The sequence below is a fragment of the Ciona robusta genome, chromosome 12 (genome assembly GCF_009617815.1).
Source record: "Ciona robusta chromosome 12, ASM961781v2".
Taxonomy (NCBI): domain Eukaryota; kingdom Metazoa; phylum Chordata; class Ascidiacea; order Phlebobranchia; family Cionidae; genus Ciona; species Ciona robusta.
This window is the reverse complement of record NC_143246.1, coordinates 2,704,478-2,720,350: the sequence shown is the minus strand read 5'-3', so window position 1 is coordinate 2,720,350 and position 15,873 is coordinate 2,704,478.

The window sequence follows — 15,873 nt, the reverse complement described above, 5'->3', positions numbered from 1 at the left end:
GATCTAATGCATGAGCACGGTATTAACTAATTAACCCGATCCCGAGCTTTATAACGGGTAACACTAATTTACTGACGGCGGATGATGACCACAGAAATAAAAAAAAAGAATGAAACGCGCATCTCTAATGTCAGTAAAAGAGAGAGCATGATACACTCTCTTTTTTTTCACAACTCGTTCCCGTTTACTATAGTAGTCAATGGACCAGGGCGTTTTGTGTAGTTTTTCTTCGTTTTTTTTGACTTAATTTAAGTTTATAGGAAATAATAAATATTTCCAAACATATACATATTTCTAATAAACCGTTTGTTTGAAAGTTTTTTAGTTAAATTTATAAAATAATTAATTTTCCTTAACAAGCGCTAAAGTGTAAGCGTTAACCTACCAAAAATTAAACTGGCCTAATAAAGTGGAATAGTTAGTGTAGTTTTTAAAATAAACAGCTAAAACATCCTAAAATCACTGTGCGCCTATCTTTTATAATAGAGGCCAAGCGAAATGGGGACGGGATGAGCTGGCGGTCACGTAAATGGAAAAAAGAATGTATCACGGTTTTGGGCAGTTGCGCGTTCTACTTTTTTTTATTTCTGTGATGATGACACTAATTTACTGACGCGCGGATTTACGGATGTGCGGATGAATGTGTAAAAGCGCGGGTGCTTACAGACAACAACCAAAATGCAATAAACGTCCATATTACTTACGGATGGTGGTGTTTATGCATTATATAGTTACATATGGTAGTATATATGCAATATATAGTTACGGATGGTGGTATATATGGTATATGTAGTTACGGATGGTGGTATACATGGTATATGTAGATACGGATGGTGGTGTATATGCAATATATAGTTACGGATGGTGTTATAAATGCATTAGCTACAGATGGTGGTATATAGTAGGGTGGGGGAAGATGGGACATCTATTCGTTCTATTTCCTCGTTATATTTAGTAAAAACAAAGAACATTTAGAGAATTATAAAACCGCTTCCTCACGACTCTCATAGACCGTTGCTAATTGTTTATAACACGCTAAGGATATTTGGATATTATGTGCTAAAGGTGTCCAATCTTCCCCCACCCTTCTATATATCCAATATTGAAGCGGTTGATACTTTATTGGTAGCGGTGAATTTTATAAGGACGAATACCACGAGACACACGGTACATAGCGGGAAAAACGATAAGAAAAAGCATAGATACCTAAACATATAGATACACCACGTGACAAACAACTTTCGGCGTTTACAGATTCATTCATGCATTATTAAGCACGTTATTGAGCACGTAAGTGGTCATATAGATCCTTTTTCGTCGAACAGTTGTTCTTGTTGTTGTTGTTGTTTTTTGGACGACTTTTTTCCGCCCTTCCCTTAATTTTCAATTCTAGCATTTATTCTTTATTCTCTTGATTGAAATCAAATCATAATATATATTTATAATTTTTATACTGAATTTTCAGATTTAAAACCGCACGATGAGCGATTAATTAACGATTACTTTCCTCATGCATTACATAGCGGAAACACTGTCTGGCAGTTTGGCGGGAAACGACGGCACGTGTAGTATCCACACAACGATTCACGACTGAATCGAACTATTAGCATTTAAGTGAGGACGCATTAAATGCACTACTCTTATACCGTATTATCATTAATCGTGTTTAAAACATTATTTTTAATTCAACATCATATGATTAATATTAACTTCTAACATTACCTAATTACTGCGTGATTACGGTTTGTCAAAATTCATGAAAACAAACGTTTTTAAGCGACGACAACGTTAACTAGTGTAAGTTTACAATAAACACATGGTACAGGAGTTGTACAAAGCGTATTTACACATATTCTTCACCAATCACTCAATCCTCATACGTCATAAGTTTCATTAGTTATATAATACATGTATAAATACATTCTGCCCACAGTCACCAATGGCGACTCGAACCCGTTTTGTTGGTTACTTCAGATTTGTTTTGTAGTAAAAGGATGTTATAGTAAAAGGATTAATTAATATAACGTTGTAGTAAAAGGATTAATTAATATAACAGGGTGGGAGGTAGGTGGGACACCTTTTCATTTTGTGTTCTCTTTTCATTTGGTAGTAAACAAAGAACATTTAATGAATTATAGAACCGTATCTTCACGACCTCCACAGACCGTTGTTAATTGTTTAAAACACGATCAGGCTATTTGGATATTATGTGTTAAAGGTGTCCCATCTTTTCGGACTCTGCTATCTTATGCTAATTAGTTTAAAACGTGACCATCCATTAGATCTGTGACCTCTTGTTTATTCAGATATTGTGATTTCATATCATTTGCAATAATGTTTTCCACATTTTGTGCAAATTTTATCAACTAATATATCATATATTTAAATATATCTCCAAATAACTGGTTTAGACAGGTCACGCTTGACTGATTCCGTGCTCGTGCAAATGTCTGTAGTATTGACGCTGATGATCGTATGTGCTAATACGGTATGCTGTTACCTATGTGCCTAATTTTGTAAGATGTATGTTACTAAGTTTTCTTTATTTGGTTACCTTTAAATAAGTTTTAGTAACATTTACAGTTTTAATCGTGGGCATTCATGGCTAATTAAGGAAGAGGAAAAGATGAGGCAATGGTAGCATTTGAGATGATTGATAAGTATCACATTTTCCTGTGTTTATAAGAATTGCTGCTACGCATTTTATAACCCAGAAAACTTAATAGCATATAGACAAGATAATTTTAAAGCAGATAGTCATTACATACAAGGAGCTTATAAGTTATATAATGAATATCCTCATTTTTGTATACAAGCTGGAGAATCACTAGGCATGCCTCTGCATTTGGGCTGCTCAGCTGCCTATTAAAGTGATAGATGTTATACAGTACCAACAGGCAACTCGATAGGCAATTAGCTGTGTGGTGTTTCATTTATATTCAATTTAACTGCGTTGTTTATTCGTTCATAATCCGCCCCCGCTGTTGTTCCGTGATTTATACCTTCACGACTCGGTGAACCCACGTGTGCGCTTTTTCGTGTAACCTTACGTTCTCGTTCACCGCTAGGTCATCGACTCCTCTCTGCAGTCACATTTGGTTCAGGCGACGTGCTTCATCTGCAAAGACCAAATTGTGAAGGTATATTGGAAATTTTAGATGCTATTAATTTTTCAACCTCAAAGACACAAGGAATTGCAGAACGAAAGGGTAACTTACTTGAAGCAACATGTAAGTGTAAGACAAGAAAGGATGTACTAGAGCTGCAAGAAAATCTGCTAAATTTGAAAAACGTATACGCAGTACACTTATTTGTTACCGATAAACTAACGGTGGCAATAGAATGGACCCCAGTACCGATGCAGAATGAGAGTTTAGTGCGTTATCTAGAAGAAAACCATGGCACGATTCACGCATTTAAAACTAAAAAAGACAAACGTGGAATGGACACTGGATTGCGTCTTGCAGTTAAGACAAAGGACAGTTTAAAAGCGAACCCGATCCCGAGCTTTATAACGGGTAACACTAATTTACTGACGCGCGGATTTACGGATGCGCGAATGAATGTGTAAAACTAATTTACCGACGCGCGGGCGTGCGGGTGCTTACGGACAACAACTAAAATGCAATAAACGTCCATTTTACTTACGGATGGTGGTGTATATGCAATATGTAGTTACGGATGGTGTTATAAATGCATTAAATAGTTACGGATGGTGGTGTTTATGCAATATATAGTTACGGATGGTGTTATAAATGCATTATATAGCTATGGATGGTGGTATATAGTAGGGTGGGGGAAGATGGGACATCTTTTCGTTCTATTTTCTAGTTATATTTAGTAAAAAAAACATTTAGAGAATTATAAAACCACTTCCTCGCGACTCTCATAGACCGTTGCTAATTGTTTATAACACGATAGGGATATTTGGATATTATGTGGTAAAGGTGTCCCATCTTCCCCCCACCCTTCTATATAGGCAATATTGTAACAGTAAAAAGACACACGGTATTTATAGCGGGAAAAACGATCAGAAAATGGCACTCGTACACACTTCGGCGCACACACACGTGGTGGGTCGCCACCACAGAAATAAAAAAGAATAGAACGCGCATCTCCATTGTCGGCAAAGGAGAGAGGTGATACTCTCTCTATCGCAGGTCGTTCCCGTTTACCATTGTAGTCAATGGAATCGATGGCGTTTTATGTAGTTTTTCTTCGTTTTTTTACTTAATTTAAAATTATAGGGTAAAACAAATATTTTCTAATATATAAATTTCTAACAAACCGTTTTGTTTAAGAATTTTTATTTAATTTTTTTAAATAATTAAATTTCTTTAAAAAGTAGTAAACTGTAAGCGTTAACCTACTAAATAACTAAACTGGCCTAATAAACTTAAATAGTTTTTAAAATAAACAACTGAAACCTCCCAAAAATACTATGCGCCTATCGTTTATAATGGAGACAAAGCGAAATGAGGACGGAGTTGGCGGTCACATGAATAAGTAAAAAGAATATATCACGGTTTTGTGCAGTTGCGCGTTCTACTATTTTTTATTTCTGTGGTCGCCACACACTCCCCCCAGAAGCGCACAATCACCCGGCTTGGTAATGCCGTGGTGGGTTGACGTTACGTTTTGGTCTTCCACGGGACTTCGGTAGTGCGACCGGAATTGGCAGGGACATGTCAACGTGCGCCGGCTTGAGACGGTCAAAAGAAATCGTTTTCTTGCTCTCGCCAACCTGGAGTTTAAACGTCTTCGTCGCGTCTTGAAGAGCCTTGTTGTGGCCATCGTACGGTTTTGTCAACGGTGGGCGGTGAGCGTCGCGGCGAACAAAGACATAGTCGCTGCTCTTCAGGGCACGCGGAACCGACACCTGTATATTGCTGTGCCTTGACATCGGCTTGGGTAGAAGCTGGCGAATCTTATCTCGCAACAAAGATAACGCTGGTGTCTGTTGCTGTTCATCAATGGAGACGAATTGGCCGGGAACAGTGATCGTAGTACCCCATACACCAGCTCGGCCAATGTTGCCTGCAGGACTTTGGTGCAGTTTATATTCCAAGCAGAACCCAAGGAAGTTGATCCAGCCAGTTGTCGTCGGTTGGCGAGCCATTAGCGCACTCTTAAATGGCGGTGAAACCGTTCCACCAACCCGTTCATTGCGAATGAAAGGCTGTAGTGAGATGCAGCTGGATGCCAAGAAGTTGATTCATTGTTGGCCACAGTTCGGATGTAAACTGAGTCCCAGATCTGACGAGAGGTGACTGGGAATACCGAATCGTGAAACCAAGTGGAAGATGAAAGCTCGGGCGCAAGTGGCTGTCGTTGCATCCTCGATTGGTATTGCTTTTGGCTCTGTCAACGATCGTAAACAAATAGATTTTGCCTTGACATCTTGGCAGGGGCCCCACCAGATCGATATTAACATGCGTAAAGCGTGATGAAGAAGTATTCTTGCAGTGGTAAACGCACATGTTGCTGAATTTTGGCAATGCTTTGTCCCGAACCCTACCCATTTGCGCAAGCCGTGCCAAACAAATTTCTTGGCGATTAGTTTCTTCGTTGTTCGGACGAAAAGATGTGAAAGTGCATGTAGCCTATTGCATCGAAAACTTTTTTCTGCCAGGACGTCGGAACCACCGGGCGCGGCAAACCTTGTAATACGTCACACATAAGGGTAGGGTCGGATTTTCCAATTTGTAGATGTGCAACACTGAAAGCAGCGAACGGCAGCTCAATAGCCACGTATGGTTACAAGAACGTGACGCTACACCTTCCACAAGGAATGTTTAAATGGTAGTTTGTTCTAGCCGACGTTTTGCGGCCTCTGATTGGCGCAGATTTTCTTAGGGCTCATCGTCTGGTGATTGACATGCGCAACGAACTTTTGCATTCCAATCGTCCTGACGGCTACACAGTTAGAAGATCTTGGCGTGTTTCACCACAGTTAAACGAGCTATCAGTACCGTATATGCAGTTATTGGCATCCTACCCACAACTGTCAGCTTCCCAGTTCTCACAATTTACCAAAGCATGGAGTGGAACATTTCATACAAACGGCTACCGTCAGAAAAACTAGAGATTGCGAAGGCTGAAATCCGGAAAATGCTAGATTTGGGAATCGTCCAAAGATCGTCCAGCCCTTGGGCCTCACCACTGCACATGGTCCCGAAGTCTTTAGTCGGTTGGCGGCTTTGCGGAGCCTACCGACGGCTCATTGCGAGACGGGGTCGGAAGCTAAAGTGGCCATGTCCCCTGGCCACCCTCTATCAACATAGACATGGCCAGCTACCAACATGGACATGGCCAGCTACCAACATGGCCGGCTACCAACATGGCCAGCTACCAACATGGCCAACTACCAACCTGGACATGGCCAGCTACTCACGAATACGCGTTGCAATTTTTTTATTGGGCGGTTTTTGTGTTTAATATTGGGCAATTTTGTCGAAGTTAATTTTGAAAATACAGGTAAAACTGCTGCGACACTGTTTCAAACAAGGTGTCGGCAACAACATTTACATTATCATAAGCTACCAGATTGCATACGACGTAAAAATACGCAGTCGAATGACGCTGACAAAATAACGAGTATTAGTGAGACGAGAAATACATAAGCAAACTATCTCTGGTGAGAAACATTTTTTGGAATTAACTGTTTTACGGATCAACATCATATAAGGATATACCCCAATAAAGCAACCAACCAAGGATAGTATCCAAGGTGTAATAAGTTTCAATTAATGTATAAGCGTATCAAGCTGACACCACATTTAAACTGTCCACCATTTTGTTTTACACTGAGCAGAATAAAGGAAAAAGGTTCGAAGGCGCAAGGATAAACGTCAATCAAATGTCGTGTAACTAACATTGGCGGGCTTTTCTCCCCACTTTTAGCGGGCATTCACTCCCCAAGCCAGATATTTTTCGCTACCGCCGGATGTGTTACTTTGTCAAAACAAAATGTCATCCCCTGTTCCTGTGGTGTCATCCCCTGTTCCGGTGGTGTCATCCCCTGTTCCGGTGGTGTCATCCCATGTTCCGGTGGTGTCATCCCCTGTTCCGGTGGTGTCATCCCATGTTCCGGTGGTGTCATCCCCTGTTCCTGTGGTGTCATCCCCTGTTCCTGTGGTGTCATCTCCTGTTACGGTGGTGTCATTCCCTGTTCCGGTGGTGTCATCTCCTGTTACGGTGGTGTCATCTCCTGTTACGGTGGTGCCATCCCCTGTCCCGGTGGTGTCATCCCCTGTTCCGGTGGTGTCATCCCCTGTTCCGGTGGTGTCAATCCCCTGTTCCTGTGGTGTCATTCCCTGTTCCGGTGGCGTCATCCCCTGTTCCGGTGGTGTCATCCCCTGTTCCAGTGGTGTCATCGCCTGATCCAGTGGTGTCATCATCTGTTCTTGTGATGTTACCCCCAGTAGTGCCATTACCCATTCTGGTATCGCATTCACCACCATATCATTTCGAATCCAGAAACCCACCAATATTTTTTCATCACCTCTGGCTGAGATTTCTGAAGTATTTAACACACTGATTCTTTTTTGAGGAAATTATTAACATTTTTATTTTTAGGTAAAAAAGTTGTGGAGTTGCCCTCAAAATAATATGATTGTATCATCACTACAAAGTAGAGCCTTGTTGCTTCGGCATAGCTCATTTTGCACACTTGGCGCAAAGGAATGGGTAGATGGTTCAGTGAGTTGGAATTGTGTGTATCAATTTTAAAATCTGCTTTTTTTATTTTATGATGCAGTTTTTTATAACTGATTTTACAGACAAGAATTTCTGCAATTCTTTGCAGGTAATAGACTTCTTTATTCATTTACTGGCAAGGGACACGGATGTATACGTCTTGGATACATTTTTAGTGGGTTGTATTCTCGAGGAGAACAACAGTGTGCTAAAAAGAAACATTTAAAAAATGTAAGTTTTAAATAATTTGTATTGTTTGAGCCATTTTCTTAACATGGGTATGTGTTACAGGTAAACTTTGCAAGGTATAAAGCTTTGATTGGAGGATATAACCTGAATAGAAATCATTGGAATTTGCTGGTAATAAATGTAAGTTTTAAATAATTTGTATTGTTTGAGCCATTTTCTTAACATGGGTATGTGTTACAGGTAAACTTTGCAAGGTATAAAGCTTTGATTGGAGGATATAACCTGAATAGAAATCATTGGAATTTGCTGGTAATATGTTTCGAAACTTTGTTAAATATGTAACAATTTAATAATGTTTCAGTTATTATTACATCAGTTTGTAAATGTGATTTTATATTCCTTGCAGTACATTATTCATTTGCCAACAAAACAATGTTTTTAGTGGAACCCTTTCAAAACTGCATCACTGATGCAATCGCAAAATTCAGGTTAATAAATAGATATGGTTACTGCTGATTAACCTTAGCATTTATAAAATTTCTTTTGCCCTAAACAGAAATTACCTCAAAATTCGCAACAACAAATTTGACGATCAGCTTTTAAGCACAAAATGGACACAGGGCAAATTAACCCATCCAAAACAAACGGACTCTTCTAGCTATGGGATATTTGTGTTGAAGGTAAATAAATTAAACCAAATTTTTGTTTATTAAATTGTGCTTAGTACAACTTTTGGCAGAATATAATATGAATTTTTAATTTGTTTGTTTGTTATTAAATTGTGCTTAGTACAACTTTTGGCAGAATATAATATGAATTTTTAATTTGTTTGTTTGTTTTTTTACAGACATCTTACAGAGTACTTTTTTGTTTGTTTTACCAGTGTTGACTATTGAAATTTTTTATTTACTGCTTTCCTTTGTTTTGATTGTACAGATTGCCGAAGCTTTGTTAAGCAATAAGAAAGAGGATACATTTCGACAACAAAAAATAATAAATTTAAGATACAGTATTGCTGTAAAAATTTTACAAAACTATATTGTTATAAATCTAATAAAAAATTATTTTGGGGTGTATGTTTCATTAGATGACCTGAAAACCCTGTGCAGTGTGTGTGGTAGCTCACAGGAAGTAACTCGATCACCTTGGTTGAGTTAACATATTTTTCTTCAGATTTCATTATATTTAAATGTTAATAAATTATATTTTAGATTGGATGTGACATATGTTTCCGATGGTATCACCGGAAGTGCATTAATGTTCCGAAAAAAATTTTCGAACATGTCAAAACAGAAGAATGGAAATGTCCTGTTTGCATTTGTCATACAGAATATGAAATAAAAAGTCAACAGCTGAATCATTTATCAAATAAAGGTAATCGTTTGACCACATAAAAATCAAATGAAAGCATATACGCAAGTTATACACTGATGCTATTCATAAACATCTTACAACGAATGTATATATACAGCTGTTTCAACCATAACTAAAAAAATCGGCTATTTAGAGATTTATCCAGGTGTAACAACCATGCTTTTGTTCTTCCAATTTGTCTTTTTGTTATAAATATTTTTTAATCTTCACTGCTGCAATCGAAGGGACAAATATAGTTATTATTAATATAAGATTTTTATGAATATTTTCTTCAGAGTTTGAAGACAAATTTCAAATTGCAATAAAATTAAGTTCAGAAAAGGGAAAAATCATAGACGCTCTTGAGAAAACATGCCAAACTGGCATTAAATGCGGAACCGAAAAAGTCGGTTTGCAAAACTTCAAGTCGATTCAGCCAACCATAGTCCTGAAACAAGTGCACTATTGAGGTATAAAAACGTTTTCCCAATTGGCAAATTTGTAAATCGTTCTGTAGTATTAGTATGAAATAGACCAATTTACCACAGTAGATATTCTGGTTTGTTTAGCTCACATTCTACATTTTTTTGCAGTTTAAATGATGAGAAACAATCTATTATTTCCAGAACGTTGTCACAATTTATCTGTGATTTTCCGCAATATTTTATTGAATATGATTTTAATGATATTCATGCACTGCCTGCTATTTACAAGGAACTTAAAAAAATGTAAACAATATTGTGTTGTTTTATTTTATTGCTGCGTAGTTACACATCCAGAACGTGTAAGTTAAATTGATCATAGCAACATAATATGCTTAGAAGCGAATATAATATAAAATGAGATCTAAAAATTTAAATATATCCTTCAGAACTTATAGCCTATTTAAACTGTAATAAACAAATCAGTTGCCAATCAACTTTTTGTAAACAATGTTCCTATAATTAAAAGAACAGCTCAACATTTTTGACAAATGACATTAAAAACCATTCCCGCCAAACTTTTTAGAAAGTAGAAAGGCAGGGACAATGTTCCTATAATTAAAAGAACAGCTGTCATCATTTTTGACAAATGACATTAAAAACCATTCCCGCCAAACTTTTTAGAAAGTAGAAAGGCAGGGATATTTAGACCTGCATTCTTTGGTGCTAGTAAAGAATCTCCCCCCACCTTATTTGCTCACCACCAACCCCTAAGTTAGGGGGTTAGGTGTTGATGGATAGGGAGTTAGTGCTTATAGGGGTTAGTAGTTAGTGGTTATAGCGGTTAGTGGTTAGCAAATAAGGTTGAGGAAAGATTTTTCACTTGCACCCATTCTTTTAAAACAAAATAATTCTTTTAAAACAAAATAATGCCAATGTTTACAGATTATTGCAGTGCAGAAAACTTTAAGGTAGACTTGTCTACCCTGCCTCTCCATGGCGCCCATAATTGAAACTAACTCACATACTGCATTCTTGAAGGCTAACTCACATTATACTACATTCTATAAAAAAAAGACTAAATCACAATATACTACATTCTATCAAAGTCTTGTCAGAGGGACCTGGTACAACATGTAAAGTGTTTAACCCAAATTCTTAAATGTATGCTAAAACACACCACAAACCATTAGGGGTTTGAAGTGTTTATCTTGTTTTGGTATGATTTCGGTTTGTACACTGATCCAACGAACTAAAAAACAACAATATAAATAACTATTCCCGTCTTTAACAACACTTATATAAAAAATACCTCATTGTTCTTTTTACTACTCACTTAACATTTGCATATAGCCTACTTCACTATATTAACATCATAGAGATACTTATATACCTAGTGGTATATATTAGTATCTCTATGATTGGCATAGCCTATCTCTGAGAACTATTTGGTCCCAAGTTTGCATTTTGGTTCCTCGCCAGTTTGGTAGTGGGGCCCCCGTGCCATTTTGGTGGATGGCCAGCCTTACCAGGTTGGTAGCTGGCCATGTCCGTGTTGGTAGAGGGTGGCCAGGGGACATGGCCACTTTAGCTTCCGACCCCTGTTGCTTAACGCTGCAACTACACCCGATCGTTACACAATTCCGCATGTTCAAGACTTCACTGCTCGATTAGCAGGAAATAGCATTTTTTTCTAAAATCGACCTCGTGGGAGGATATCATCAGGTTCCGGTGGTGGCTGCAGACATCCCTTAAACGGCAGTCATTACGCCTTTCGGCCTTCTCGAGTTTACACGCATGCCATTTGGACTAAAGAACGCCGCTCATACATTTCAACGCCTGATGGACACTGTTTGTCAAGACTTGACGTTTTGTAGGTATACATAGATGACATTCTGGTTGCGAGTCCAACTCCTCAGACGCATGAGGCTCATCTAAAGCAGTTATGTTAAATGCTTTCCAATCACGTCGAGGTCACCAATGAAGCGGTTGATACTCTATTGGTAGCGGTGAATTTTGTAAGGACGCGAGACACACGGTATTTATAGCGGGAAAAAAACGATCAGATAAAAGCACTCGTGCACGCTTCGGCGGCGCACACACACATGGCGGGTCGCCACAATAGGTAGTTACGAATGGTGGTAAATGTGCAATACGAATGGTGTGTTTATGCAATATATAGTTACTGATGGTGGTGCATATGCAATATATTACGGATGGCACATTACCTCTGGGTTAGAGGCAGGCGCGCTAGCCACAGCGCCGGGTGTCGGCATCCGCCGTCAGTAAATTAGTATTACCCCCTTATAACAGTTGATGGTTATTGTGACGTATTGTTTCTTTTAGCGTTAAACGGTTTTGGCTTTTATGTAGTTTGCTGTGGCGTTCTTCGGTATTTTTTCCTAGTTTTTCTTCCGTTTTATGTTTGGCTTTTGTGTTGCATTGACACGTCTCGTGCTTGTTTCACCTTTAAGCATAATTGGTCGTCGTGGCGCGAGTGCGCCCTTTTCTTCTGTTTTACTTACATCCGCCCTAATACTGCATAAGATCACCAGTTCTTGTTGTGTGTATGGTGTAGTAACGTTGCATTGGTGTATTCTGTATTGTATTACCGTGGTTAGAACGTTGTTGTATTCGGTTACTGTGGTCAAGACTTTATAGTGTGTTCGAGCGTTATTCTTGCCGTTTTATCATAGTAGTCATATGCCTTTAAAGACTGTGTTAAGAAACACTACATCAGTCTGGTCAGTCGCGGTAGGCCGTTAAAGCAGCGTCCCGGACCACACTTTACGTAACAATATTTGGCGATCCTGCCACAGGACGCTGTTACCGCTTGACTGGCGTAGGTGTTTTAGCGCAGCGAGGACTCTACGACGCTTTTTCCTAACGTTTTTAGAGTATTTTTACCGTTTATCATCTTTTATCCTTTTAAATATGGCTTTTAATTTTTTTTATGGCGGATTTTTTGGCGTTGTTTACCTCTTACTGTGAGAGTAGTGTTAAAGCGAGTGAAGAGGTTAAGCGCCACCTATTTATATCGGCAATAAACCATGAATTACGGCAATAAACCATGAATTAAAGTGGCAAATTCAGGGAAAAGACCCTTGCATTTTTCAGTTGTCCTACAAAACAATCGTGGAAAGAGCACAGAAATAATGTGTAGAACGCGCAACTGCCCAAAACCGTGACATATTCTTTTTTATTCACAGAAATAATCAGTAGAACGCGCAACTGCCCAAAACCGTGATATATTCTTTTTTTATTCACGTGACCTCCAACACCGTCCCCATTTCGCTTGGTCTCCATTGTAAAAGATGAGCGCATGGTAGTTTTAGGAGATTTTAGCTGTTTATTTCAAAAACTATACCAACTATTCAAGTTTATTAGGTTAGTTTAGTTATTTGGTAGGTTAACACTTACACTTTAGCGCTTATTTAGGAAAATTAATTATTTTATAAATTTAATTAAAAACGTTTAAAACAAACGGTTTGTTAGAAATATATACATTAGAAAATAGTTGTTTTACACTATAACTTTAAATTAAGTCAAAAAACGAAGAAAATGCCCTGGCTTCTATTGACTATGTAGGGGGTGGTCATAAATAGTGGCTGTAACTCTCTATACGTACTCGATCCTGAACCTTATCTAGGCGATCGAAATGACTAGCACCCAACTCAACAGAATATTGACTCCTTTATTTGACAAGACAACGGTGGCGGAGAACAACACACGAAAGAGTAATCGCGGAGAGCGTTCACGATAATGCCATGACGAAAAACGTAGTGTCCAGTGGAGTTTGCCCCGTAGGGTGTGCAGCGTCAGTAATTATACAAAGATAGACATTAAAGGAATCGGGAGTGTTTTAACTGCGCTTTGACGATACTTTGTCTCCCTTTGAGCCTACACAAAGAAGACGTATATTTACACGAATGCCAGAATGTTGTACACGAAAAACCGGTTATTAGAGGGACGTAAGTTGTAGACATTCCGTCTCGAGGCTTCAATATATTTTGTTGGTGCATTCAATTAAAGATTAAATCTACTGCTTTCCCACATCAACCGCTACAAATAGGCTCACACCCACACAAGATGGTTTCATGTGCTGACGATCCACGCGAACTGTTCCTCATGATTTCAGTTTTTTTATTGTTGAAGGCTTTTGGAGTTTTTGGTTTCATTATTGATCCTCCCTCTTTGGGTTTTCTGGAAAACTCTCGGAGTTTCATTTTCTTCGATGTTTGCACGACTTTGTTGTAGCCTGTAGCCGCAACTTTACATCGACATATTTTCAGTGATATTCACTTGAGGATTTGATCGGTACGTTCGCGTAGATGTGTTAATTGGTGGGGTGATCAATTGTAGGGCATCAGTGTTCTTGCAGCGAATGTCTAAAAAAATCGAATTTGGTGAAGTATAATGAAGTCTCAGATTGAATAGATACAAAAAATACGTCTTATAATAGATAAGGTGATGGTACATAATTACAAAAAGAAATGTAATACCAAAATCATTTTAAAATAAAAAAAAAAATATGTCACAAAATTAAAGGTGATTACAACAAAGTTATTGATTTTAGCAGTGTGAATGAAGAAATGTAATTAACCAAGAGCAATGCAAAAAGAAAATTATGCAGTCCTGTGGTTGTTTTGGGATAGACGTGGAAAGTAATTTTATAAACATAAAAGTGTGTATTATAATTAACATAGAAGAAGAAAAATTTAAGTGTTTGGTTTGACTGATAAAATAAAATAGTAAACGGAGAAATCTTTGTAATAGAAGTAGACACAAAATATGAGACAAAGGGGATGATTTATATGCCTGGTGTATGGGACGTGACGTTCCCTCGAGTTTACTAAAGCGCTAATTAACATATTTTACCGGGGATTTAAATTGCGTGGGAACGTCAAAAAAATAGTCTAGGCAAAAATGGACGCACCGTAACTTATACAACCCAGATTGTCAGTATAATTTCCGAGTCACTAACTAGTGTCAAATGCGTCAATAACCTTTCGTCGAAACTAACCAAGAGGTGCACGATTTAACAACCACATGTTGTTTACAAACACAAGACACACACCAATCACGAATGTCAGATCTCATTCCGAACCACACAAATCTATCGCCAATGAGTTTTTGTGAGGCTCTGATTGATGGATGCGACAAAAAATGTAAAGTACCAAAAACTTTGCGACGAAGCAAACACGGAATAATGAGTCGGAAAGAACCGGTGGATACGTCACCAAATATGACATCATTACAGTTAGGCAGGGGGCGATTTACGACTTGAAGACTTCCATACAGTTCCATATCATTAGGAAAATCATTATTTTGTTGCATGCGAGAAATTTCGTGAAGATCAATGGCGTCGTTCGGAAAAGAAGGCGTTTTAACTTCAACACGAGGCGGACCGTTAACAACCGAGATTTTAATTTTTGGAGATGTGGAAAGAGGATTGGAACGGTAAGCAACCGGGTGATCACGTGTGACAATCTGGTGCCCGACGTTTCTATTAACTGGCACAGGACGCGAACAGGCAGAATTTAAATCGGGGGGGGGGGGGGGGGGTTCGACGAAACGGCATTAAAACCATATGCGCCTTTACTAACCGGTTTTTGTTTACGACAAAATACAAGCGGGCCTGTCGACGACACCTTAGGCAGTTCCCGAAGAGGCTAAAGACCATTATCACAAATCTTAAAAGTCCATACGAATGATCGACCCATATTAAGATTAAGAATAAGTTTAATTTGACCATAAGAGCTAAAGGTTTTACCGGAGACATCTTGCAAGCGCATGGACTTCCGTCGACTAAAACGAGGGACAAACCATAAAGGAATGACACTAACGGCGCTACTAGAATCACAAAGGAAAGACAAATAATTTAGACGATTATCAAATACATTAAAGGTAGACGGCGTGTAAGAAGTCCAATTATTCCGGCTCACCGCGCACGTGGAAAACTTAACACGTTTCCTGGAATCATTATGCCAACTGCATGGCTGAATGCATTTATGCGCTCGGTACCCATATGTAGCATGATAAAAGCAGAATTGGGAAGGAGAAAAACGACGGTTGCGCCGTTTACGGTGGCGACAGCAAGGAGGCTGATTAAAACAACGTGAACGCCAGGCATTCTTGCGAGGTGGGAAATTAACATCACCGCGCTGATAAACATCGTTAGACGTGTAAAAGCCAAGATTAACAGGGGGTA